Source organism: Papio anubis, chromosome 1 (assembly GCF_008728515.1).
Source record: "Papio anubis isolate 15944 chromosome 1, Panubis1.0, whole genome shotgun sequence".
NCBI classification, from domain to species: domain Eukaryota; kingdom Metazoa; phylum Chordata; class Mammalia; order Primates; family Cercopithecidae; genus Papio; species Papio anubis.
The window spans coordinates 204,433,911-204,441,747 of record NC_044976.1 but is presented as its reverse complement, the minus strand read 5'-3'; the positions used below and the strand labels follow the sequence as shown (position 1 = coordinate 204,441,747).

The 7,837-nt window shown below is 44.6% G+C and overlaps 1 long non-coding RNA gene across 1 annotated transcript; it reads left to right on the top strand.

Annotated features, from left to right (window-relative positions):
- The first annotated feature begins 801 nt into the window (after positions 1-801).
- On the top strand, positions 802-7,272 carry LOC103880662. Its single transcript, XR_001898364.3, has 2 exons — positions 802-5,764; positions 7,017-7,272. It is a non-coding gene; the product is annotated as an uncharacterized LOC103880662 (long non-coding RNA).
- Positions 7,273-7,837: the final 565 nt, after the last annotated feature.

Genomic DNA, 7,837 nt, shown 5'->3' with positions numbered 1-7,837 from the left:
TGATCGGACTCAGTCTTCCAGAACACTTCATCTTGCTTCTGTCCAACTGTCTTTGAGATTTAGGACTTTTTGAGGCTGTATGCTATGCTCACTGGAAATGTTATCTCAAGCCTTCATAGCCATGTGCTATTTGCCATCTCCACAAAACCAACTTCTTTTATTGCTTTTAAAAGGGATCTTCAATGGGGCTGTGCAAGGAAATGTTCATGCATTTTAGAGACGCATACTAAAGTAGGAAGGAGTGAAATGGCATGAGGCCTGCAATGCTCTTTAAAAGATTTCGGCAAAGAGAAAAAAAGTAAAACACAATAAATGAAGCAAATATCAAAAAATCTAGGTATTGTGCACATGTACCCTAGAACTTAAAGTATAATAATAATAATAATAATAATAAAAAGATAAAAAACGAAAAAACAAACAAAAAGAACATTCAATGATATTGCCTGTAGTCTACCCTTTCTTAAAAAAAAAAATCTGGGTAATTGTTAATCTCCATAATTATATGGAGAGTCACTGTGCTATATGCTCCTTTTGTCATAATAAAATTTTAAAAAATAAAAATAAAAATTGTCACAATAAAATTTAAAATGGGCCAGGCTTGGTGACTCACGCCTGTAATCCCAGCACTTTGGGAGGCTGAGGCAGGTGGATCACTTGAGGTCAGGAGTTCGAGACCATCCTGGCCAACATGGTGAAACCCTGTCTCTACTGAAAATATAAACATTAGCCACTTGTGGTGGTAGGCGCGTGTAATCCCAGCTACTCGGGAGGCTGAGGCAGGAGAATTGCTTGAAACCAGGAGATGATGGAGGTTGCAGTGAGCTGAGGTTGTGCCACTGCACTGCAGCCTAGACAACAAAGCAAGACCCTGTCTCAAAAAAGAAAAAAAAAAGTTTAAAATGAGCTTTAAAAGTCTGGCTTACAGTCTGGGTGTAGTGTCTCACACCTATAATCCCATCTCTTTGCGAGGCTGAAGTGGGCAGATTGCTTGAGTACAAGAGTTCGAGACCAGCCTGGGCAACATGGTGAGACCCTGTCTCTTAAAAAAAAAAAAAAGAAAAGTACTTGCTTACAATATCTCTCATACTTGTAATTGTAGTTGGAGGTCATACCTTCAAGAATAACTACAAAAGCTTTTATTTTTCTTTGTAATAAAAAATCAAATCAACAAAAACTATTCTTCCAGACAACCTCTATAAGCATTCCAAACTAAAATTGATGAGATTCCCTTCAGAATATTTTGTTGTTCCAAATAAAGAAATTCTGTAATATAAAGAGCTTTTTATAGACACAAGTATAAGGTGATGCCTTATGCTTGCCCATCCATCCTATTTTTCTCTATGCTTTGCTGATCTGAGTAGACAGGGTTGGTAATGACCCCAAATGGAACACTTCTCTAAGTGATGGGACGATCTCATGCGGTGTCCTTTATCAGAAGTGCCCATTACCTAGTGCCCTTGTTGGCACTGGAGCTGGAAGGCTCAGGATAGCAGGGAACAGGCAGCCCACAGTTCTGGAAGCAGGCCTAGTGGCAAAGGCCTGGGTATGGAGTGTCAGTGGTGGCAGAAGAGGGGAGAGTCACTGTTTTCTTCATTCGTTAATGCCTCTCCCCTGGAGGGAGGGCAAGACCCATGGTCTACACAGCCAAAGTGAGAGGGTGGTTGAGCAATTCTCCAGCAAACTCAGGCAAAGTCAGGCAAGCATATTTAGGCCTAGGAGTCCTGGTGACCACAGCCTAAAGTGATAGGAACAGAAGGTGAAAGGAACAGAAAACCAGTCCCTATTTGTTTTATGTGAATTTTGCAGCAATTGCTTTTCCAAGGAGGAAAGAAAGCGTTATTCTTTTTAAAACACGGTTGAAGAAGAGGATGCTTTTCCTATGGACATGGTAGGCCATTTACCGACGAGTTATTATGATAAAAAATACCTACTGAGCCTGTGTGGGAAGCCTGGAATTCTTTTACTTTATTGTCTTTTCCTCTAAGGATATATTGCGTTATTCCACAACAGGCTGGTCACAATCTTTGAGAGATTTACTTCTGAGACTTTTCGGTGTGGCTTCATTTACACTTCACATTTCATAAGAGAGACAATTTTGACTACTTTGAAAGAACCCTCCCTCAAACATAAACATCACAGCATCCTGACTTTAGAGTGTCTATCTCAACATTTCAGTGCTAGAAGGTTTTTTGGAATGCAGACAAATAAGATAAACAAAATCCCAGTGTGCTTAAACTGAGAGCAAGTTCTTTTTTGGAAGATGTGTGTGTGTGTCTGTGTTTTGATGAGCTAAGTGTTGATTATAACCCAAAAAGAAGGAAAAGTGTGAGATTAGATAAGTGTCTGCTAGATTCATTATTGCCATGTGCATTCTGTGAAATGGGCTTAGAGGTCACTGGTTGGAGCTGCAGGATAAAGTTCAGTTGTTTATTCTCAGTCTGACTGGGCTACCATTGAAAACAGAGTGTGAACTACTGTCCAGAAGCCCTCTGTGAACTTCAGGTCTGCCTTAGGAGGGACGCTTCCAGCGAGCGAGCGCGTGATGAAGTGATGAAGTCTGCAGGCATTGCTTGGGCAATGTCAAGTGGCCACTGGCCAGGGTAGAAGTTAAACCAGGAGATGGCTGTCAAATGCAGTTGTTAGGTTTGGCACATCTTTCTCCAACTGCTGAGCTAAGCAGGAAAGAGAGACGTTTGTTTGTGGATTTATCTCATCTATAAGACACTCTGATAGATGAACTCTGTATCAGTTCTATGTAGAACTCTGCATCAGTTCTATAAGGCACTCTTTAATCTGAATCTTTCTGTTTGCTCAAGAGAAAAACAAGTCTGACTTGCATCCCATTGAAGATTTAGATTGGACAGTTTACATCTTTCACCGGCGCCCCCGTAGCGTCCTCTACTGATGCTGTCCTACATTGATTTTTCCAGCAACCTGGGAAGTAACCTCATAGGTGGTTTGGGATGTCTTTTGGCTGTGCTTAAAAATTTCCGACAGATTTGCTGCACATCTTAGGATAAATGTGTTTCCTGTGAATTGTGATGATTTCTTACACTACATTTGCAAGCATGTGTATGCATCTGCAGGAAACATAGCCTGGCTCTGTGAAGGAATACTGCTGTGACCGCAAAACTGTTTCTGTGGAATTTTCTCCGGTGTGGTCATCCTGCCTTCAGGTCAGTGAATAGATGGTGTTTGAACAGTGTCTGGCACAGATACTTTAACCTTAAAGCTTAATGTATAACTGGTATTTTTTCCCCTTCCGTGTCAGCAATTGGCAACGGGACACTGTAAATAAGGATTCTGGTTTGTAAATGGACGTCTGTTCCTCCAGGGGAGGGGAAGGCTGGAGTAAGCAGTTTTGAAATTCATGCTGCAAGTGATAAGATAATTTGAGTAACCTGTAAGACCTGTGGATTCACAGGTTTCAAAAACAGGAAAGTCTCTTGTTTGAAAACCCTCTAAAGCAACATGTGGGCTTAGAAAAGAAGCCGGCTTGTGGTTTGGTGATTGTACTTCCTTATTGATATAATGGCCGCTGATGCAAGGCCTCCTGGGATTGCAGCGTGGTGACCGCAGGCCTGACGGTTACCCTGACTGGGTTCTGAAACAGCCCGGGGCTTTCAGCACAGATGAGAAGTCTAAAAATTTCCCTTTTCATTTCCTCTCTTGTGTGACTTTGTCATTTTTTAAAAAACTGGTCACAGAAAAGGGAATTTTGCCCATGCTTTTAAGGAGTTTATCTCGACTGAGTAGCTTCCCCACCACTCCTCTAAAATCCCTCCCCAAAAACCCCAAGTTAAAAAAAAAAAGATCTATTCTTATAGATTTTTTTTGTGTGGGCCTATGTTTCATTCATCTGCTTTTAGGCTGGATTTATAACAAGCAGATCTTTTAAAACGGTATGATTTTAAAATAAAATTTAAAAAACACGCTGAGATCTTTCCATAACTTTGGCTTCTGGGAGTTGAAAGCACAGGTACGTGCTACATCTTCTGGAAACCTACCTCGCACGCCAAGTGGGAGGCTCTTTTGCTCAAATACTCCCAGGACTTATGCTAGAGTTCTGAAATAAGTGAAAGCAGATGCCGTTCCTGTGCGACACAGCTAACTGACCGCAGCCCAGAAAGTTCGGTTGGCTAGCTGTGTGGGGGCTGTCTTAAGCCCTGAAAACATTCTGCATCAGAACTCAGCTTCATAAAGGGGTTCCTGCTCTCCTGTCTGTCCTGGAGGTAGTCATGCATGACAGCTTGTGGGCTGATCGTGCATTTAGGCAGCTGCTTTTCCTCCCTCCCTCCAGGAGGAAAATAGAGCAAAAAGGTAGAACTTACTTCCACACCCAAGTTTCTCCTGAAAGCACTGTGCCTGTTTTGTTTGCTACACCTCTTAGGTATGTATGTTTGCATCTACATAAGTCCAGAGCTCAGGTATGCACAGTGCTCAGGTACACGCAGTGCACACACTTGCTAGCCACATACACTCTCAGTGCACACACAGTGCTCGTGCACACATGGTAGTACATGATGAATCCACATAGCATCCATGCACACACACAGTACCCACACACACGCGGTACATACACATGGCACCCCTGCACATACACAGTAGACATGCATAACCCAGAAAGTGGTTCTTGCTCTCTCTGTAACCTTAAGACTTTGGCAGTTTTTGTTAACTCCCACACTTGGCAGGATTACATTTCCTTGCGGCCTCAATGACGTGATAGGGCAGATTTATTGGGCTTACAGAAAAAAAGAGAGAGGAGAGAGAGTGAGCAAGCGAATAGTAAACTCTGCTATGCAGTCAACCTGGGCCTTGGTTTTAAGGTGCAGATCATCAGGGCCAGGAGAGAAGATTTGGCAACATGTGGTCATTTGGTGAGAGTCAGCAGGTTTCACTGGTAATCTGCTAGAGCACTAAAACACATACTTCCAAAGGTTGCCTTCTTTCAGTTCACTGAAAAATAAAAGGAGCCCCAAGGCTGAACCAAACAACATACATAAATAACACATGCATGCCTGCATGTGTTATTTATGTATGGGCACATGTTTATAGCATGCATGCATGTGTGCTATGTGTATATACCATGCACTTGCACACATATGCTGTGTGTGCAGCACACCGGATGCCACAGATATGGTGGTGGCAGGGTCAGTGACAGAGAGTTGGGGGGATGCAGGTGTGAGGCAGGCCTGCTTGGGAACAGGTAAATCACTTAAGGACACAGTGCTTTTCATCTGCTTTGCTGCTCTTTTCCTCTTAAGCAGCATGCGCTGAGATTGCAGAAACCTGAAAGAGAGGCAAAGTGTGTATCCCACCTCCCCTTCCTGCCTGACTTTTAAGTAAGTTTTCTTTAAGTATCTTTTTCTTCAGCCTCAGGAAAAAGAGGACCTTAGAACTGAAGGAGCAAGGATCCAACATCACACTGTTTTTATTAGCTGCCTATGTGTGTGTGTTTACTATGTATCCAAAAGACAGAGGAGATGAACAAGCAAAAGAAAAGAAACAAGGAATCAGATTGGAAAGACAGTATGAGTTTGTACTTATGAAATAAAACTTCTGTCCCTCTACACAGGACCCGGAGTCTGTCCCAATTTCCTGTCTCTAACCTCACTGTAAGTGCTGACCCACTTCTGGCTATTTTTATTTGTTTCTTTGAAAATGCTCACTGTGATTGGAGTTGACTTGCCGACTCTGTTCTGTATCCTTCCCACCACCTGAGTCCCAGAGGGCAGCGCTTCCCACCTCATGCCAGTAATGATGGGTGAGCATAGAGCCAAAGGATGGCAGGGTTTTGTTGGTGGTTTGACAAACGGTGACCCCTTTCCTCGCAATCAGAGACACAGGGACAAGCAGCTTGCACCTGCACGTGGAGCTTTGCACATGGCCTTTTGCCTGATTTTCCTCTCTGAGGCAGGCCCCCTCCACGAAAGATGGGCACCTTCCCATGTTCCGGAATTCTTGGGGGTGCGCTGACTCCAGGCTCTTACCCCAGCTTTGGGCCCGGGGCAGTGAGCATGTGTAGTTACTTATCTAGGATTGCAACCTGAGTCAACAGTGAAACCAGGAAGTGAACTCAGGGTCCGGCATTGTATGGAAAGTTGGGTGTATTTACTTTTCTCTTAAAGCAAACTTTGATTGACTCTTTAATAAGTTACCATGGAGGATATAGTTCTGGTGAGATTTGACTTGGCATCCAAATCTAAGTCACATATTGATAATGGAGGAGAGGAACAGGGAGTCTTTTACGTTTTTCCAGTTTTATCATTAACCCCAAGTTCAGAAATCTGTTTGCTTTTAAAAGTGTCAGTTTCCTCGTTTAGGAAGGTGACAGTTCTCTACTGATGATGAGGTTTTTTTAGACAGAGTCTCGTTCTGTCACCCAGGCTGGAGTGTATTGGCACGATCTTGGCTCACTGCAACCTCTGCCTCCCGGGTTCAAGCGATTCTCCTGCCTCACCCTCCCAAGTAGCTGGGATTACAGGCATCCACCACCATACCTGGCTAATTTTTTGTATTTTTAGTAGAGACGGGGTTTTGCCATGTTGGCCAGGCTGGCCTTGAACTCCTGACCTCAGGTGATCCTTGGCCTCCCAAAGTATTGGGATTACAGACGTAAGCCACCGCGTCTGGCCTGATGAGGTACTTCGATGTCCTTTGTGGAAAGGCCTTATCACCCAGCTGGCACCCAGCACTGTGGGAACCTCTGGCGGGGCTGTGTGAGGAATTAGAGTGACCTTGACTTCAGACAGGCCCGATGTGGGTCTCGACTCTGTCACTTACGGTGTCACCTGAGGAATCCCTTCTCTTCTTTGGCCTCAATGTCCTCCTCTGGGAAATGAGAGTAAAAAGTCTCTCCCTTGTAAGGTTGTTAGAGGGCTCGGCGTGGAGATGGATGTGAAGGGCGGGCAGGGGGTGTGGAACGTAGCATGTGTTTGGTGGGGCAAGTATCAGAGTTACTTATGACTCAAATCATTTTAATTGTGGGCCATAAAATTTCTGTTTTCTCTTTCCAGAGATTTCTCCAGGACGTTACCTGGAGGAGGTACACAGTGTGAGGACACGCTCTGTGCTTTTCCTACTTGGGTCCGCGTGAGTGTCTGGAGCTGCCCTTCGAGGAAGGGAATAGAAGAACGATTCTGCCTCCCTGCTGAGAGGGACGTGGGTCCTGCGGGTGGTCGGGGTGAAGCTTCCTCTCCTTTCTGCTGACAGCACTTCCTCATTAAATGCAGAGATCTGCAAAAAGGGAAAACAAAAACACAAGAAGAAAAACGAGGCATCAAAGACCCTCCTCTTATGCCCATGGGGATGTGGAGGACGTGCTATTTCTTTACCTTCCCAAAGGGCCCAAGAAGAGCTTCCGGGGAGAGGGAGAACACCCTTTTAGGGGATTCCCAACAGGCCTGTGTCCCGAGGGCTCCTGTAGGAGAGGTAGTAACTAGGGTGCAGACCATCTTCTGTGTTATGGGCATCCAAGGAGAGAAGAGAGTGACCCCTTACGACTTGGGAGGCCCATAAAGATGGGGTCCTGGATGAGCAGTAGCAAGGAGGGTACGGGGATGGCTGTGCCTCGGGGGCTGGCAGTGAGGACGGCATTGTCCCTAGAGAGTTTAAAGACAATCCAGCTCCAAGTCAGACTGCTTTTAAACCATTTTAATTGCCACACACCAGTAAGTTCAAACAATATCAGTGATAAAATTTCCTTCCGTTGGGCAGCCAGTCCTTCTGCCCCCTCCTGATGTGTCCTGAGTGAGTGGGGTAGGGAGGAGCTAGTGTGGCCCAAAGACAAAGGAACCCGAGATATTTCTTTCCTCTTCCAAGCAAGAGAGGCTGGAGA